Source organism: Mastomys coucha, unplaced genomic scaffold (genome assembly GCF_008632895.1).
Source record: "Mastomys coucha isolate ucsf_1 unplaced genomic scaffold, UCSF_Mcou_1 pScaffold1, whole genome shotgun sequence".
In the NCBI taxonomy this organism is placed as follows: Eukaryota; Metazoa; Chordata; class Mammalia; order Rodentia; family Muridae; genus Mastomys; species Mastomys coucha.
Genome location: NW_022196891.1, coordinates 90,012,969 through 90,033,837, shown reverse-complemented (window position 1 = coordinate 90,033,837; position 20,869 = coordinate 90,012,969).

Below are 20,869 nucleotides of genomic sequence, written 5' to 3'. Positions count from 1 at the left end.
GTATGACTTTGTGGGGAGATGTGAACAAATGTCTATTCATCCCACAGGAAGCACTGGTGACAGACAAAAAAAATAATTCCACCCTAGTTTAGTTCAGTGAGCCAATGAGTATATTGGGGTTCTTATAGGAGAATGGGGTTCTTATAGGGTTGCTTTTATGAGCATAGATGATTTGAAAGAAACCGCATCATCCCAAAGCCCACCCCAGTACAGGTGATGATTCACCAAATCTGCTCCCCCTGAGAGCTATATATGTAACTTGCAAGCTTTGCCTGCAGGAAAGTCTCTTTTCTTGACCTGTTTGTCCTACTACTTGTATGATCTTGGAGCTAGTCTTGAAATTTTTGTTTCAGGGACTCCTTGAGACTTGTGAGTTGTGTTCACTTTCAGAGCCCTAAGAGAATGTTTCACATGGAAGGAATGACTTATACAACAATGTAAAAGCAAATAATACAATCCTTTTTCATCTTCAGTACATTCAAATATCACATGACTTAGTCAATACTTATAAAAATCCACTGTGTGTCAGACTGCTCAGCTGTGAACCAGGGAAAATGTTCTAAGCTTCTGAGTATGATGAAGGTGGTTGATGTTCAGTAGAAGAGTAGATAAGGGGTAAACACCCTTTCCATGTACAATACTCCTAACCTAGAATGAAAGGAGCAGGATGCAACCCCATCTCAAGTCAGGGAGAGTGGCATGGCAGGATGGAGCTGGCAAGGAACAAAAGGAACACTGGAGACTGTGGGGCCTCAGAGGCCACTGGAGGTCTATGGAGCATGTATCTAGTACTTGCTGTACCAGACTGCCCTGGACTCTAGGAATACCACATGAATGCCTCATTTTCTGACTTTGTTATATTGTATTTCAAATACCCAGAGTAGCAGTCACCTACACCAGCTGGATTCTGATACCAGTAAAGTAGCACACAGCAGCAGTGGGGGCAACATCAGTAGAGTAAATAAACTTACAAACAGGGCAGGTGAACTCACCAACAAGACATAAAGGCAATAAAGGCAAAAAGCAGAGCTTTTTCCCTCGAACCTCCTTTTATCTGGACTAGGTTGCCACCAGAAAGTGCCAACCATATTTTAGGGTGGCTTTTCCTATTTCAAATAACCTGACCAAGATAATCCCTCACAGGTGTTCCCTGCTTAACTCTACGGCAATCAGATCCAATCAGGTTGACATCCAAAAATCGCTATTACACCCAGTTGTGAGAAGGCTGAAAGAATGTGCTACTAGTGTAGCAGAGAGAGCTATGTTTAGAAGTGAGTGGGGTGGAGTGAGGAGTGAACTGGCCGGGAACCATGCTTGGGCCAGGAGGTAAGGATGGCTCTGGGCTGAGGGTAGAGGGGACTCCACCAACCAGGACATCTCTTCTCTATGGCATGTCCTGTTGTCAGGCCAGGGGTCTACTCTGCCTTCTCTGGCCCTGGGACTCATAGGTAGAAAAGACAGAAGCCCTGTGTGGCCAGTCCAAGCCCAGATGCTGTTTTCCTGGGCTCCTTGGTTGTTTGGGAGGGAACTGGAATGTAGTTAATCTCTGTGTCAACGTGACATTTATAATCAGCTAGGAAAGGAAGCCCTGGGAGCTTGTGAGAGATTTCCTAGACTGGGTTCATTGAGATGGGAAGATCCACCCTAAATGTGGACGGGCCCATTCCATGGCTGAGATCTCACCAACATCCTCCTCTCTCTGCTTCCTAATTGTGGACCCAGTCTGGCCAGCGGGCTCAGGTGCCTGCCACTATGGCCACCATGGCCTCCTGGCCCTGATAGAGTGTATCTCCAAACTGGGCAGAGAGAAACTATTTCTGCCTTTGTTTGTTTGTTTGTTTTGGTATTATTTATTTATTTTATGTATATAAGTACACTGTATGTATATGAGACACACCAGAGGAGGGCATCAGATGCCATCACAGATGGTTGCGAGCCACCATGTAGTTGCTGGGAATTGAACACAGGACCTTTGGAAGAGCAGTCAGTACTCTTAACCATTGAGCCATCTTCCCAGCCCAAGCAACTCTTTCTTAAGTTGTCTTTGACAAGCATTTTGTCACAGTGATGAAAAAACAAAGCCTAGTGTAATGAGGCTCTGTCTGATGTATCTTGGGCTTCCAGACCATAGCCCGTAATTCTGACATCTCCTAAGGTAAACTCTTAGTCTTCGCTGAAATGCTACCCAGCCCCCTCTTAGGACTTCAGTTCTTGCTCCAGTCACACTGCACTTCTCATAGGCTTTTCCTATATGCCCCTTCCAGTCGTTTGGACTCCCCTCTTGCCTTTTGTCTATCCTACCTTATGGCTCTCTCCATTAAAGAACTCTTACTTCAGCCCTCACAGATCACCTGACCAGCCAAAGGCCACCCCAAACTTGGCTCCACATTCTGCATGACTCTGAATGGCCTGTAATCTATGTGTCCTGATCAGTCTCCCACCCCTGCAATGGCTCCTGGCTCCACAGTGTAAACATCAGGGGTCTAATATATGTCTTGCTGCTGAATGCATTGATTCTGAGCCTCTTGGGTCTTCCATGGATCAGGCCTGTGAACTAGTAGTAGCAGCTGGATGCACAATAAGGATTATTATTATTTTTTTTTTTTTTTTTGAGAATTGCTTGCTGTGCATCTACAAATAAACAACAGGGAGTTGTCTGTTCTGTACTAGGGAAGTTTAGAGCTTATTATGGGATGGGGAAAGAGATACAAACGTCTTCTCCCCAGAAGCATCCCCAAAGCAGTTAGGCAGAGCATACTGCTGTATGGTGACAGTTGGACAGGTCCACTTAGGATCACGAACAGACAGAATAAGGGCTAGGTGATGCAGGTGGCCTCCTCTGGCAGTATTTTCTCCAAGCCAAGTGCTTAACATTTGTTTTAAATTTAAAAAAATGTTAATAAAAAAAGAGGGAAAAAACAGAGGATAGAAGGAAGATCTGGTATCACTCTCTGGCACGTATATGCACATGCCACCATGCACATAAATGCACACAGCATCTTTTGTTACCTCTGCCATCTTGTACAAATCATAAAAACCCTCTGAGTCTCCAACACACACACACACATGCTGCCCCTATAGGTTGCTTAGAAGGTCATGGCTCATGCAGTCAACCTTGTAATTTGGAACTTTATGTATTGTGGGGAGCCGTGAATCTTGAGAGGCATTCGCCATGGCAGGATGGCACCTACTTCCGCTGTTAACTCCTAGTGGACAACTGTTTGCGCATGTGCATGGAGTGAAAAGGACGCCATGTCACGGCCCATCCCGGGGCGTTACGTAGGGTAATGAGCGAACAGCCAATCATGAGCAGACACGCCACGCTGTGGGCAGATACACCGCACTGTGGTGTATATAAGCAGTGCGGATTTTGGGCTCGACCCCTTTTTCCCTATGGATGGAGACAAATAAACGTTGCTGCAGAAGGAACCTAGTGTGTCCACGTGTCTTCTTGCTGGCAAGACGACTGCGCGGGCTACAATGTATCTGTGAGAATGACTACAAATTAATATTTGTTTGTAATCCAAGCTTTGTGTACCTGGTGTTTGTGTGTGTGTGTGTGTGTGTGTGTGTGTGTGTGTGTATGTGATCTGTAGATACATGCAGCAGAAATCCAGGTCACACCTTCCTAACTGAAGTCCAATCAGGCTTACCCTGCTCCTCTCAGGTCTCATGCTGCCCTCAAATGTTCTTTTCAGTCCACTTAGTGCCATATTTTAACATTTTTGAGATTTGAGTCCATTTCACTGTTTAAAATGGTCCCAAGGTGGCACACTGAAATAGCACCTGCTGCTCCTTTGTGCAGGAAGGCAATGATGAGCCTTACAGGTGTGACACGGTGCTGTTCAGTGTGGGTGACAGAGCCAGAAGGCTATAAAGGAGATGCCTAAGCACATGTGCTAAACGAATCAGAAGTGCACACAAAGCAAGGTTATGTGTGGAATAAGAGTCATTTGACAAAGGCTCATGAATGTGACAAAGTCTCGTTCAGTATGGAATGATTCAGGACTCAGAGACTGCAGGAGGAAGACCACTGTTTTCAGCAGCCATGAACTCATGAATGCTCCAGGCAACACTGGCTGCTGATCTCAGTGGGGTCTCAGCTTGAGGTGTTCTAGCGGCCTAAAGCTATTCATGCTCTGCCAAGAAGGTCAAAGGGCATCTACACCACCCCATCAGAGGCAGCAGCTGTAGCCCGCATGGTCCTCTCGCCGGGAAGAAGACACGCGGACACTCTAGGTTCCTTCTGCAGCAACTGTTTATTTGTCTCCATCCATAGTGAAAAAAGGGGTCGAGCCCAAAATCCGCACTGCTTATATACACCACAGTGCATGTATCTGCCCACAGCGTGGTGTGTCTGCTCATGATTGGCTGTTCGCTCATTACCCTACGTAACGCCCCGGGATGGGCCGTGACATGGCGTCCTTTCACTCTACACACGTACGCCAATAGTTGTCTACGCACATGCGCAAACAGTTGTCCACTAGGAGTTAACAGCGGAAGTAGGCGCCATCTTGCCATGGCGAATGCCTCTCAAGATTCACGGCTCCCAACAAGCAGCAGCAACTCTTCCAGCTCTGCCTGGTTGTGCTTTTGTTCTTAGTTTTCTATCCTAGCAAGTGAGAGGCCAGGGGACCTAAAGGGGCTTTCCCTATTTTCTGTTCTTCTCCTCTCTCTGTCCCCAATGGTTTGGCCTTCAGCATCCACTCTACTTTGATCTGGCGTCTCCTTAAGTGATAGATGGTGGAGTCCCTAAGCCAATCCCTTAGGTTGGTGGCTGGTAGGAAAGGCCCTACCAGTGGGGTCTGGAAGCAGGGGCAGAGGCTTTCTCTACACATGGTTCCCATTAGTGGCTGTTCCTCAGGCTCTCTGGCCTTGAATTCCCCTCCTCTCCCCTGGAAACCTCTGCAGGCCAGAGCTGAGGCTGGGTTTAAGGAGGCAGCCTGGAGTAGACAGAGGCCTGCACATTTGATCTTTATCAGACCTCTCTCCACCTCAGGCCTCCTGCCAGCTGCCAGAGCCCCTAGCCAGAATCCTTCAGGAACTCGGAATCCAAGGATTGTGTTACTTTCTGATTCTGTAAGTAGGAGAAAGGGGGAGGGTATCTGGTGGGGCGTGCAGAGAGCTTGGTGCTCGGCAGACATCACTGGACCCTGCTCCCGCCTTTCCACCTTTGGCTTTCTACCCACTCTCTCTTACTTTCTGCAGGGAAGGATGCAGATTGTGGATATATGAACCAAAGACTCTGCGCTTTGCAGCTATCTTTGGGGAAGAAGCACAAGGGATAACAGTGTAACAACGGAGAGAGCAGCTACTCCTTATACAAATAAGGACCAGACATGCTTAGGATCTCAGACCTGGAAATACTTTCAAATATACAATAAGGTATCTTGGAGATAGGACTAAGTTTTAAAGAATGGATTTCTGTTTCAAACAGGTCTTTTTGTTGTGCAACTCAATCCTAAAACCAAAACAGCTGCTGTGTGCATCATCAGATCAGCTGTGCCAACCTTCGGGCGTCCATCAGGATTGGGCTTGTTGAACACTGGCATTCCCTCAGAGAAGGAGGAATAGAGAGGGTCATGAACATTCACCTGACCTTACAGCTGCTCCTCCCAGCCGTACACAACCCTGGCCTAATTGCACAGGGGGGTACTGAGGTATACAGGCTGGGAGGTTCACTGAAGCTGTCTGCGCACGTTTCGGGGAGCTAGTGTCCATGCAAGGTGAAGCTTTTCCTAGAGTGTCTGCCTTGGAATCACTTCTGTGAGTAATGCCTCCTGGGCGCTCCGTAAACACCACCCCCCCCAAAACCCATCAGTTCTCCAAGTAAGCTTTGGGGAATCACACTTCGCTTAGTTGTAAGCAAGGACAGGCATTGCGTCTGACTCCCCAGGGAAGGAATTCTTAGCACACTCGTGCACATAGCCTAAAGGTCATTTTATGGGGCTTCCGGTGCAGTACATGCTGGGAGCTGTCTAGGGGTTTGTTATGCTCGTTTAATGCAAGGACAAAGAATTGAATGTCTGAGAAACAAACAAGACCAAGCCCCACAAGAAAGAGAAAGTAAAGAGCTTTATTTCTTCAGGATGGGAGAGGCCTAAGGCTGGGAGTCTGCTAAACAGATGTTGGCTTGGGTATTTTATAGGGTTCCTGGGTCCTCTCCCCTTCCCCCTCTTGGACCTGTTCACTCACCTCCACGCCTTTCTGCCCTGTCTCCTTGCAGTGTGTTCCAGGAACAAGAAGCCATCATCACAAGGAGACCACTTTGGATTTCCTGTCTACTTACATCCCTCTAACTCTTCATTCTGACTGAAATCTGTCACTTAAGGTCCAGGGTAGAGTACTAGCTTGACATGTGGTGTTGGAAAAATCAAAACTTCTACCATTTGGAACATTTTACATTTTCAGATTAGGGAGACTCAACCTGGTGTGGTTTGTTTGTTTGAGACAGAGTAGAGAGTATCTTAGGCTGGCCTCACACTTGCTTATGTAGGAAAAGATGCTTTGAACTTTTGATCCTCCTGTCTCTCCCACGCCAATCCTGGGGTTACAAGCCTATACCATGACACCCTATTTAAGAGAAACTTAAACAGTACAGCAAATATAGCACTTTCGTCCAAGTTCACATCTGCAATCTCAACATTTGGGAAGCTGAGGCAGGAGGGTTGCTATAGACTATGTTGTGAGTTCCAAGCCAGCAAAGACTAGGCCAAGGCTATATTATCTCAAAAAAACAAGCAGCAACAACGACAACAAGATGCTGCGGCTGCTGATAATGATAACAGCCACCAGCGAGTTAGTACTGTTACAACCACTTAACACTTTGGAGTTCATTTTCCGCAAAACAACTCTGAAGTGTGGGTGTGGTCTCCTCATAACTGTAGAATTCATAAATGAATTTGAAGTTCTTCTTTCCACTCTGTTTCTCTTTCTTGGCAGCAAGGGACTCCTGCTGGTGTTACTCAAAGAGCTCTTTGTGCTTTTGCAGCTCCTCTTTATAGTTTTCAATGTTAGACCACACCCACTGTAATTCTGATTGGGTCTTGGGAATCAGGTAATTGATGATGAACATCCAATGGAGTGTCTTGTTTGCTCTGACCTGTGGTTTTGTCTTTCAGACATGAGACCACTCCATGCAAGGCTCAATTCCCACGTTCGCGTTGTCTACGATGTGCTTTTTCAGCGAAGGAATGAAGAGTCCCAGGACGAAAGAACTTATGGTACTGCTGCCCAATAGGATGTGAATGAGGTGGTGCTCTGACCCTTTCTGCAGTTGAAAAAAGTACAGTATTGTCTTTCTTGTATGGTATGACCACTTTAGATTTTAATTCATTCAAAAACAGGTCAGCAATTTCAACATAAGGTAAGTCAATTTAGTCTAAGTTCATGTCACTATCGTTGGGCAATGACCAATTTGCCTCAATGGTGTTGTCCATTCTTTGTTCTGGAATCCCTGGCAGATCATCAGCAAAATATGCAGGAAGCTTCACAGTAAAATAGAAAAACAAGATGACTACAAAAATCAACGAATGTGAATGAGCTTCCTGCTCAAAGGCATAGTTTTATAGAGTAAGCTCTTAATTACTAACCAGGGTACAAAGTACAATGTGACATCGAAGTCCAAAGTCTACAAACATATCAGTTATGGGAAATGACACAATATCAGAAAATTGAAAGTAAAAATTAGTCGCCAACCTCGTCTTAAGGGAATAAAGATGGAGGCTGAGAGCCAGACCCTCGATGCTATCTTCTGTCTCCTTTCTCAGTTTTTGTGACTAGGCAATTGCAAGACCAGATGACTTGACTTAGGACACACTTGCTGCCTTTGGTTTAGACATCCCTAAGAGAAGACGGAAGGAGTGAACACACTCTTGCTTTCCAGAGCAGAACTCTGGCCTATGGCCTATGTGCATCCCAGATCCTTCTAGAAAGGACTTGCCATGGGAAGGAACATTTCACCCTTTCACTGTATGCAAGCTCAGATCTTGATGGTTACTACGAAGAGGGTGGGAGGGAGCCTGGAGTGGCACGGGCCTCCCTCCGCTCTGGAAAGCGGCATTAGCATCTGGCTCTGCTCCCTTCCCTTCATCAGCTCAGTGCCTCTCAGGACCTAGCTCTGAATCCAACAACAATTCTACAGAGTATTTTTGTCAAAGTTCAAAAAACTTGGCATGTTTGGTCTTTTTAAATCCGGTTCTCAGAAGAGGTTAGCTGCTTAGCAAACCTCAACGGTAACAGAATTGATCAAGAGAAGGAAGTTTGTTTAATGTCTGTGTGACTTAATTAGACTCTAAGATATTTTCCTGGAGCAGAATTGGACAATTGGAGTCATTTTTCTACCAACAGTGGTAAAGCTCTGTTGTTTTGGCAGTAGTGAATCTCTGTAGGAAGCTTCCAGCACCACATCTTTGTACACTGATCACAGATAGAATGGGATTGCCAGGTTTATTTGAAGGTCATGAGAAATGAAAGTTCCATTGGATCCATAAACACACACCAACCCTATGTAGATACAGTCATTTGCCCCACCCCAGACTTTTGACTGCTCAGCTAAGAACCGCATTCTTCTCTCTGTTACAAGTCAGTGAATAAGTATCTAAGTGTGTCCTACGAGACATGAGCAGAAGTGGCCCTGTGTCTCCTTAGTTGTGTCTTTAGGAAAAGCATGTGACAGCTACTGATAGGCTAGAAGGTGGAAGCTTTGGCTAAAGCTGGAGCGATCATCTTAGACGAGACAGTTAGAAGGAAGAACCATACATCCTGGACCAGTGGCAGCAGAGACACCATTGTTTGGGCCTTTGGTACCACGGCTAGATTTGTTCTAACTCATGTTGGTCCTAGGCATGCTTCTTTATATGCCTGGTGGCTTCTGCTCTCACCCAGGCTTTCTTGCACCCCTGGCATTTGCCAGTTACATGTCTGTCATTTCTCCATATGGTCATCTTCCCACCCTCAGTCAGGTCTCCATTATGGCCTGACTCTAGACAGTCTGCAGTCCTTGACTGCCAAAAAGGGTTAGTCACATCAGAACAATGGAAGTTGACAATATTTACTTAGCACTAACACTGCTGTGAGATAATTGATATTAACGTGTGTGTGATCTAAGGCATCTCATTTTAACCCTCCGATGGCCTTTGAAATGCGTAGATTTATTCCTTCTGTATTTGAGTGAAGAATCTGGGGTGCAGAGAGAGGAGAGGAAGCCCAGCCCACATCAGTGTGCTGATGTGGACCCTAACTGAGGAAACCCTGCCTGAGGGGAGTGAGGTCAGAAAAGCCCTCGAAGTCACTGAGGAGACTGAAGGCTACGTATCACAAGGAAAGCTGTTCCACTGTGGCCCAGAAGTCATCTGAGTGCATCCTGACCAGAGTCACTGTAGACCCAGGGTTGACGGAGCTGGGAGGTTTCTGTCAGGATAGTCTGCAGGACTCCCCCACACCTGGAATTTCTGCTTTCTCTCTTTCCACCATCTCTGTAACACCTCCAGGCTAAATCTCACTTTGATCCAGCCTCAGTCTCTCCCCAGGCTCTATTCAATCTTTGACCCCTTGTCCTTGACTGGCTTTTATTTTTAGCAAGTGGCTGTTTCCTGTTGGTTCATAGCCTTAATCTAGGCTGGGCATTCTGAGGTAATCTTGGTTGGTTGCCAGCCATGGATCTGGTCGGGACCCCAAATGAGAGGTGGGGCCAAGCTGAGAAGGTAGTGGAGTCTCCTAAGTCTGTCCAACATCTGTGGGGTCTCTTGTCATTCACACTGTTCTCAAACACATGCTCTCCAATGTCACCAGTGTCCTCCCCAAGAGAGGCTCCCTCATGGTCCCTCAGTTTCTACCTTAGAGCCTTCTCCATCTTTACCTGTTTTTCTTTTGTCAAGTTTTTTGTTTAATTAAAACACATCATAGCAGAGAGTAGCTTACCAAAGAGAGAGGCCACAAGATCCCTGTGAGGAGGACTGGGGTCTCACCTCAGCCTGAGACCTCAGCCAGTGTGACCACAAGTAGGTAATTAAAAAACCACAGATGCCACCGCAATGACTGCCTGCCCTTTTTCTACCTAGAACATCTGCTTTTGCCTTCTTCCCCTGCCCTGCAAGGTGGAGTGATTGCATCCCATTGTGATTCCTCTCCCTCTCAAAGTGGTGGCTGATGTTCTTGGGAGAGCTCAGGCTTTATGCCAGGGGTGCAGATAGCTGGTCTCTAAACTGACCAGAGGGCTATGGCTGTGGCCAGAGGGCACTTAGCATCACCTCATCACCTCATCTGCTCAGTCTCCGTGTGGCTTCTTACATGACTTACGGCCAGTGAGAAGACAGGCCCCTCTTCTTTAGCTTCTGCCCTAGAACACCCACTAGAAAGCAGAGTGGCTGGCTTGGCCTTGCCAGCCTCAGGACCTGTCTCACCTGGAGCCATCTCTGTTGCCGGTGAGATTACGAAGGCATGGCACTCTCTACACAGCTTGCCAGGGCTTGGTAGCAGCCTTATGATATACAGAGATAGGGCTGTGGTTCTGGCAGATTCCTGACTCTTGAATGTAGTTAGAGCCTCGGCCACAAATAGGGACTTGGTCACATGGATTTAAATTTTTTTTTTTTATCATTTTGCTTTATGTGTATGGATGTTTCGACTGTGTGTATGTCTGCCTCAACCTCCATGTGTGTGCAGTGCTCTCAGAAACCAGAAGAGGACATTGGACTCCCTTGGAGCTATAGTTACAGATGGTTGTGAGCCAATGTGAAGGTGCTGAGAATTGAACTCTAGTCCTCTGGAGGAGCAGCCAAGGCTTTTAACTGCTGAGCCAACTCTCCAGTCAGTCCTCTGTATTTTTTTAAAAGGATTTGTTTACTTATCTATATATTCTATTTATTATGTATATGAGTACACTGTAGCTGTCTTCAGACACACCAGAAGAGGGCATCAGATTCCATTATAGATGGTTGTGAGCCACCATGGAGTGCCTGGGAATTGAACTTAGAACCTCTGGAAGAGCAGCCAGTGCTGCTAACCACTGAGCCACCTCTCCAGCCCAGCCCCTGTATTTATTTATTTATTTTATTTTTTTATTTTATTAAAAAAAAAAAAAAAAAACAAAGTTTAGCTCAGTCTGGCCTATAACTTGCCTTGTAGCTGAGGATGACTTTGAACTGCTGACTCTGCCTTACCCTCCTGAGTACTAAAATTACAGGGTTTGTGTGGTACCGGATGTTAGCATTTTGTCCAAGCTCCACCCCATAGTTACGGGGCAACAGCCAAGTATGTCTGACTCACTATAAAAGGAGCTAGTTGCTTGTCCCTTCTGCTCTCTCTTGCTCTTCCCTTCCTGCTCCTGCTCTCCCCCCACTCCCTTCCCCCTCTCTCTCCACGTGCTCACGGCCAGCTTTTACTCTCTCTCTCTCTCTCTCTCTCTCTCTCTCTCTCTCTCTGCCTCTACTACCCTCTTAATTCCCCTCCCCATGCCCTGAATAAACTCCATTCTATACTACACCATTGTGTGGCTGGTCCCTGGGGCCAGGAATGCCTCAGCATGGGCCCTGCTGAGGCACTGCCTTCCCCCACCCTCACCACACCTCCCCAAAACATATCCCCTTCTCTCTTTATCTTTTTATAAACACATCACTGGAGATTAAAGCTTATGCATGATAAAAATGCCCTACCAACTGAACTACATCCCCAGCCCCTTCATGGATGTCTTAACTCAGCTCTTGTCAGGCATTACCTCTCCTCTCAAACCTTGTGTTCTGAGAGGCACTCCAGTGAGCTTACCTTAGCCTGGGCCTACAGCCTCTCACCAGCAGCTTCTAGCCATCCTACTCCTGATATTTAATAACATCTCTGTTTAAAATAAATATGATGGTTGCTGTATGCTGAAACTGATCTTGATTTTTAAATTAGGGAACACTGAAAATGAAAAAACGAGCTGAGAGCCAAGGGTTCTTTGGCCTTAGGACGAGTCAGCACTCTTCGTGGCAAAACAACGAGAAGCTAAACAAGTTCTCACACTCCATCACACGGATTCTAGGACTTGAACTCGGGTTATCAACCTTGGCAGCTAGCATCCGCACCTGCTGAGCCAGCCCTGGAAAGGTTTTTGTTTTTAAGGCAATACTTGTCTTGATAGGTCAGAGGACTTATATTCAATGTTTGCCCACTCTACCGCAGCCCATCCCCCGTGCCCAGAGTTAACTCACTTCCCAGTCCTTTGCCTTTCTTCCAGGGAGCTCATTCCAGGTCCTGTGAGCAAACCAAGAACCACAACGCAGGTGCTGGGGGCAGACAGCCAGGACAAAATTAAAGATAACTCAGAGAAACATTGTAATCCAAGCTTGGGAGATTAGACTGATGGTGACAGTTAAATTACTCAGTTGTGTGTAGCCATTCCCCTCAAATTATTTTGGGAACCACAGGGACTCAGGATGCATATCTCTGCCTGTTTCTCTGGAAAGCCAACTTCCTGGACATACTTCCCAGGTGCAGAAGTTGGGTTCATAGGAATTACCGAAGAATGATATTTCCTTCTTCTAAAATGTCTAGAAATGTTATCATCCAAGCTGTTTTGCCAGGTGATGTCAAGGCACCTTCTAGCAGCTAGGCAAAGTGCATTTCAGCTCTGGGAGAATGTCCCGAGTGCGGAAGGCCGGGGAGAGCCTTTGTACATGATTTTTGTTTTCTTGGGGCTTTGGGGGGCACAGAGGTTGTCTTGTTTTGGGGGTCTGTATCTGTTGCTTTTTGCTGCTGTGATAAAATTCAAGGGCTGGCAGTAATATACGGGAGAACATTTATGTTGGTTTAAGGGTCCAAAGGGTGGAAGTCCGTCATCATGGGGGGAAGAGTGGCAGCAAGATCAGGAAGCTTAGCGGTCACAGCTTCAGCCTCATGCAGACAGCAGAGATCAAACTGGAAGGGAGGCCAAGCTATAAACCCTCAAATCCCACCACCAGGACCATACCTCCTCCGTCAAGGCCCTACCTCCATCAAAGAGGCTCCATGTTCTCTGCAAACAGCAGCAGGAGCTGGGGACCAAGTGTAAAATACATGGAACATTTTTATTCAGACCACAGTAGGGTCTTCTGTAGGTCAGGTTGGCCTTGAACTCCTCATCCTCCTGCTCCCATCTCCCTAGGAAGGACTGGAAATAATAGTCATGAACCAGTGCACCTGGCTTAGTTTTTAAGACAAGCTCTTCCTGTTTGCGAAGGATAGGTTCGGCTCTGATCTTTCTGTCCCAGCTTCTCAATCGCTGGGATTGCAGATGCCACCATACCCTGCCAGAATGACACTTTTAGAGATGACAACACTAAGTCAATTTATATACAAATGCGTTTTACAATATTGGCCAACTAAACACATGCTTGTCTTAGACATCCAAAGAACTTCCTTCTTTACACTCTTTGGTCCCAGGAGTTGGGGACAGGGCTCCTTTCTCCCATATCTATCTGTGGAATAGCTGTGAAAACAGATCCTAGCATGTAGATAGTCTCAGTACATATTTTATATGTTGAATTCATGTTTTATGTGGTGTTAGGAACCGAATCCAGGACTTCATACATGTTCTACCACGGAGCCATAACGTCAGCTCTTTATTTACTCTATCTATTTTAAAATTTTACCACCTTTATTTATTTGTATGTATGTATGTTTGTGGGCACATGCATGCCACTGCATGTGTGTAGAGGTCAGGGGACAGCTTGTTAGAATCAGTTCTCTCCTTCCACCATGTGGGGCCTGGGAGTGGAACTCAGGGTATCAGGTCTAGCAGCAATCACCTCTATCTGCTGGGCCATCTTGCCAGTCCTTTTTATTTTGAGGCAGGGACTTATCCCTAAGTTCTGCAGACTGGGTTTGAATTTGCAGTGATCCTCTTGCCTCTGAAAATTGGGACTACAGTCCCAATTTTCACCTCCATACACCTCCATTCTAAGCTAGCATAGGTTTTAAAAAGAAAAATTCTTCTAATGTCACGATGCAGGATGTCAGGCAGGGTGTGGACATCCAGACAAGGCACAGTGGTGGCCCAGAGTAGAGTCCCTGGCTCAGGAACTAACCTCTTTAGCAGGGACACATGCTGAGACTCACCAATGGATTAGCTGTGGAATGTAAGGAGAAGAATCAGGAAGAATCATGGCCACTGTGGGAGCTGCAGGCCTTGAGTCAGCCCAGGCAGCTGCTGCGTGGAAGGTGAGAGCTTGGCTTATGCAAGGATGGAGAAGGAGGCCAGAGGCAAGGGCTGGGGTAAGAGAGCTGGCTGGCTGCTGACCACAGGACGGGCCAGGCAAGGTGAAGAACATGCAAGCTCAGGGAGGACTTTGTTCCAACACCATCTTACTAGCCTTTGAAAAGGATCCTTGGGGCTGCCTGTGTGGAAAATCGACCACAGAAAGCAAGAGACAGCTCTGGGGAGGAGCTAGTGCTGTAGGGAAAGGGAACAGAGTCCTGAGGGCCCAGTGGTTTGTGTCAGGTGAGAGGCAGAGAGGGAGGGATGAGGAAGAACAGCTGGCTCCCTCTCCTGCCTGCTATATTCTCATCCTCCTGAAGAGTACCGAGCTTTGCTTGCCACACATGGGCCTCCTTACAGCGCCCCTCCCACTTTGATTATGGTACTGAGTCTCTCTCTGTCTCTGTCTCTCTCTGCCTATGTCTCTCTCTGCCTATCTCTCTCTGTTTCTCTCTATCTCTCTCTGTCTCTCTGTCTATCTATCTCTGTCTCTCTTTCTCTGTCTTTCTATCTCTCTGTCTCTCTGTCTCTGTCTCTCTGTCTCTGTCTCTCTGTCTCTGTCTCTCGCTCTGTCTTTCTGTCTCTCTCTGTCTCTTTCTCTGTCTCTCTGCCTCTCTATGCATGGCTGATCTTTCTCATGTTTTACTCATTATTTTGAAACCATTGTCACTAAGAGGGTAAGCCTTGGCAGGGTTCAGATTTCTCTGAACTTTGTCTGGCTCACAGACTTCAGGTTTAGCTGTACCCAGCTCTGAGTACAATGAATACAAATAGCATTGGGTAGGTGGGAGAGCGTTCTTGATATGAGAAAAGGCCGCAGATTCAATATATAGCACAAACATGGGCAGAGGAAGGCACATAACTAAGATACCATAGAACATTCTACCTTGGGAACTGCCCTGGACCTGCCTGTCTGCTGGGGATGGGTGGCCGGTGGGATGATGCTATGAAAGCAACCACTTGCATCCAGACACAGGTCAGACTATAGTCCAGGATGAGCTGGAACTCACTACACAGTCTGCTGTGTTTGGGACCCACTCAATGTTATCCTCCTGTTTCAGCCTTTCAAGTGCTGGGATGACAGGTATGAGTGGTCACAACGCACTTTAAATAACTAAGGAATGATTCTTTGAATAAACAAGTAAAACCCACTGAATTCTTTACCGTTCTTATTGTTGCGACTAGATTTCCCAGCCAGAAGCAACTTGGGCGAGAGCACTTTTGTCTGCATGCGCAGTTTAAGAAAATAGCCCATTGTAGCAGGAAAGTCACAGCGAGGGAGCCATTCACAGCTGCGGCAGCAGGAGCACACGGCTGCTTGCTCACATTCTCATGGGCTGGGAGCGAAAGAGACCAATGCTACCACTCAGGTTTGTTTACTTTTAGAGTCAGTATAGGATATCCCCCCAAGGGATAATGCCACCAATACAAGAAGGGTCTTCCTTATCCAATTAGCTCTATCTGAAAATGCCTTTCACGGACATACTCTGAAGTATGACTCACTGGTACCCTTGGTGTGTGTTAATTCAATACAATTGTCAATGAAGACTATCATGTGTTCACCCCTTGTCAGGTGACACCCAATCACATGACTCAAAATGAATTCAGTTCCCTGCAAGAGCACTTAATGTCTGTCTCATCAGGCGCAGCAGCATTCAAAAGTCTTTTCTACAACTAGGACAGTCTCTTGGTGGAGAGCCCTTGTAAGCTAAACAGGTTATGAATGTCTGATGTCCAGTGCACAAACACATTGCTGCATCAAGAGGGGGGAATGAGTCATAGCAAGAACAAATCAAATTAAAGCAAGGCCAAAGGTCAACAGGGAAGACACCAGCCCAGCTGCTCCTGTACCTGGGGCTTGTCCTGAAACCATCTGGGCTCCCATGGACTTGGCAGCTCTGCCCTCCAGTTCTATAGCTTGCCGCATACACAGCCTCTCTCATGAGCCAAGTACTCAGCGCCTATAGCTTTCCTCAGTGGATGCTCCAAGCATTGGCATTTTCAATATTCTGGAGTCTCCACTACAACTTAGGAGTCCTCCTCACAGCTCCATACACAGCCTAGGAAGAAGCTGCTGCTATATTACTGACCCTCTGAGAGCTCTCTGACACCTTGATGTGAGCCTCCAGGACACCCTCTCTCCTGCTACTGTGTGCCTTCAAAGCAAGCACTATGTGGATAATACCAGGATCTGCTGCTAGCTCAGAGTGTAGCCTGGCCCTCTTGAACCATAGATGCAATGGTTTCTGAGCACCTGGCTGGCTGAACCTGGGAAACTATTCCCTTGGTGGCCCTGCTTAACGGAAATGCCCTGGAGCTCTCTCTGTTTAGCACTGGTTTTCCCCATGAGAGGCTTTCAAGTAGTTCCACACTCTTACACAATGAGCTTTTAGTGGATGAAATTGGAATTTTTCCCATCAAGGCACCTTTCTGTTTATCCCAGTGCAAAGTGAGAGGCTTCTCCTTAATGACTCGAATCTCTTAACAACTACAGTCACTTTGTCTGAACCCATATTGTTCTCAGTTATGACTAATTTGAGTTCCTTTCCTGGCCAAGCTGAACCTTTTTTTTTTCTTCCATTTTTTTTTCTGCTTTCGCTTCCCAATCTTACACTGTAAATCTGGGTAAATACAATGAGCAGTAACTATGCCACAGTCTAGTTGCCATACCCACTTGAAACTTCCTTCATTAAAGAACTTAGTCCACTACTTTTGAACTTGGTCTTGCCCAGGTTTTCAGGAAAGGGACAAAACACAGCCTCTGCTGGCCAGTTTTATGTCAACTTGACACAACCTAGAGTCATCTGGAGAGGAAAGAGTCGCAACTGAGAAAATGCCTCCATAAGATCCAGCTATAGGCAAGCACGTAGAGCATATTCTTCTTAACTGATGGGGGGCGCTAGTCCACTGTGGGTGGTGGTACTCATGATGGTCTTGGGTTCTGTAAGAAAGCAGGCTGAGCACTGGGCAATGGTGGTACAAGCACTACTTCCCAGCACATGGGAAGCAGAAGCAGGCATATTTTGAGACCAGCCTAGTCTACAGAGTGAGTTCCAGGACAGCCAGGGCTACACAGAGAAACCCTGTCTCGAAAAACCAAAAAAAAAAGAAAAAGAAAAAAGGCAGGTTGAGCAAGCCACCCCTCAATGGATCCTGCATCAGCTTCTGCCTTCAGTTTCCTGTCCTGCTTGAGTTCCTGTCCGGACTTCTTTCAGTGACAGAATATAATGTGGAAGTGTAAACTGAAATAAACCCATTTCTCCCCAACTTGCCTTTAGTTATAATGTTTCATTATAGCAATAGAAACCCTAACTAGAGCACAGCCTTTGCGGCTGTTTCAATAGCCGCTATCTCAGCTCTCCCTAGAGTCCTTCTTCCTTTCAGAAACCTTCTGAGCACAGTGTTTGCTGTCTGCATTTCTCTCAGTATTCTGCCCTTCCAAACTCCCAGCAGAACAGTCTAGGAATCTCTGCTAACAGCACTCTGGCTCTTCTCACATCCAATGTTCTAAACGCTCCCATATTCCTCCTGTAAACTGGTTCCAGAGGTCTGTGAACCACATAGTCAGGTCGCGTGCCACAGTAATAATAGTAATATTAGTGGCTTTTCCACTGCTATAACCAAATACTTGATGAGGAGCCGCTAAGGGTAGAAAGGTAGAGTTTGGTACAGTCTGTCATGGTGGGAGCCATGGCAGCTCACATCTCACTCATGTCCTTAGGGTTCTGGAAGCAGAGAGAGATGAGCAATGATGTTCTTCCGGCTTCTTCCCTTTTGGATCTGGGACATCAGTCTAAAGTTGGTGTCACCAGGTTCAGGATGGGTCTTTTCCCTGCTCATTTCATTCTTCCTGGAGATGCTCTCACAGATGCACCAGGAGTGTGCATCACTGGTGCCCTGGGTTGTTTGTTAATCCAATTAAGTCGACAATGTCTAAGATTAGCCTCTTATGGAGATCTCTACACAATTTCGTGTGTTGAGAAAATGCATGCTGTATTGTTATTTTCCACAGCAGACTTTCCCAATGTTTTTTTAAATTATTATTACAATCAACACTAGTTCCATATATTATCCACCTTAACCTATAAGTAAAGACTGTTTTCTTTGTTGCTTCCTCGCCCTGTAATCCTCTGTGGAATATGTACCTGTACATATTCTGTGACAGAGCTCTCTAGCTTGTTATTTCGCAAATGCAGAATCATTCTGCCCTTTGTTCATATCTTGCTTTTCTCATTCAGCACCTCACAGAAATCAATCCAAGCTGTGTGGTGTAGCTCTGTGTTGCAGGAAATATTAAAAAGAAAGAACCAGCATGTTCCCGTTCATGTGCCCCACTGGCTCTGTCTCTGCCTGGCAACTCCCCATCAGGGCCCAAGCTCCTCTCACTACCACACAACAACCACCTACCTGACGGTCAGCCATCACAACACCCATTTACCCAGTAGAATCAAAACTCTTAAAGCTTATAATTAACCAATCGGGTTTTATTTTTGGTTTTTCGGGACAGGGTCTTTGGGTAGCCCTGGCTGTCCTTGGAACTCACTCTGTAGACCAGGCTGTCCTGGAACTCAGAAGTTCGCCTGCTTCTGCCTCCCAAGTGCTGGGATTAAAGGTGAGCACCACCACTGTCCAGCTCCAATCAGATTTATGTATCAATAAATTCTCAACTTACAAGATACCAATACAATCATTTCAGAACCAATTGATGATGATAAAAGCTTTATTCCCAATTATTCTAACCTTATGATATCATAACTACATGTGTCTGGTTAAAACCACGCTGGTTCACATCCGCCTCCATTTTTCTTTTCTCCCCCTCTCCCTCTGACACTCTCTGTCCCCTCTGCCTCCCTTTTCCCTGTCCAATCACAGGTCTGCTGCCCTCATGTAATTGGACAGGGAAAATTCTGCAACAGCTCTGGTTTCTCACGCTCATTGGTGCTGTGCTATTCCACGTGCACACGTGTGATCACACGGCCAGCTGTCCTTCCAGAAAGGCATTCCCACAGCTTGCTCCTCTGAAGCAATGCTGTGTCTATAGTGTCCAGAGCAGGAAGACTGAAATGACCTTTAATCCACTCTTACAGCTTAGTAGTTCAGACAGGGGAGAGTCAGAAAGGAAGAAGAATGAAATCACAATCAACCACGCATGTGTCTGACCAACTCAGCTGTCTGACTACCAGGACAGACTAAGCCGGACCGTTGGTATTCCTGTGCTCTTCGAAAGCAGGACAAGTGTTGCTGTGTCAGCCTTAAAGGTAGAGAAAGTTAAGCCAGAGAGACCAAGTGCCTTTATTGCATGGGTGATGAGGGCTAGAGCTAGGGTACAAAGGCACGACTTTGATTCTCAGGTGTGTGTGTGTGTGTGTGTGTGTGTGTGTGCGCGCGCATGTATAAGTGTGCTCATACGGAAGCCCAGACGTCAACCTGGATTATCTTTCCTCTGGAACCACCTATCATGGTTTTTGAGACAGAATCTCTTATTGGCCTGAAACTCACCAGGTAGCTGGGGTGCTGGCCAGCAAGCCCCAGGGATTGACCTGTCTGTCTTTAGTACTGGGACTACCACCATACATGCCCCATCCTGCTTCTTCTAGCAGGTTCTAGGGTTTGAGCTCGGTGTCAGCATTGACACAAAACTGCACCAAGGCACTTCCTGTTAATATATTTAGCCATTAACTTTATACCTTGCCTGCAAAACCAAGCCAAAACAAACATAAGATAAGCAAAACTAAAAAGTTTGTCAAAAGAGTGACACGGTTTGGATTTGCCTGTCACTCACAATACAGTTGTCGACAAACAAAAAGCAAAACACAACGCAGTCTTTGAAATCAGAAAATCATTTGAAAACAATTGAAAATCATTTGACTGTCAATTCTGCCAGTAACTATGACCTTCAGCAGAAGACCACCCAGAATCCCTGAGGGCCAGTCTTTTCCTCCACAAGCTAGGAGTCCAACTATTGCACCTTATCACATGTGGTCAGGAGTATGACTCGGGCAGGAGAGCTGATAGGTCTGGCAAGGAGCAAGATCTCAATAAATATTTATTTAAAATATTTTTTTATTTTTTAAATAAAAAAATAAATTATTTTATTTAAAAAATTTTAGATTTGTTTTTTATGTATATTTTGCCTGCATGTATGGATGTATGCGTGTGTGTGTGTTGCCTGTAGAGGCCAGAAGGGGGCAGTGACAGGAAGTTGTGAGCTGCTCTTTAGGTGCTGAGAACCAAATCTGGACCCTCTGCAAGAGCAACCTGTGCTCTTTACCACTGAGAAACTGATTATAGAATAGGTTTAGTGGAGGCGAAGTCCCAACCTACTGACCTCTCCAACCCTCCTCCTCTTTCAGGCACCATGCCTTTTGTCTTACTTGGCTAAGCTTTTCACTCTCCCTTCTTCCTGTCTTTGCACACAGGCTCAGGATAGTTAGAAGTCCTTGTCTGTACCTGGCGGCCCCTTCACAGGTGTCAGGGTGGGGTCAGGGAAGAACCTGCAGCTTGGGATTGATGTGCTGGATATAAGTGTTGGGGTTCTGTTCCTAGGAGGGGGGCATGGCTGGAAGCAGCAGCCTCCTATGTGAGACAGGAGAGCAAGCACAGACGTTACCAGCCGCATAGCATAGCTGTCAGTGGGTGTGTCACAGCTTTTTTTTT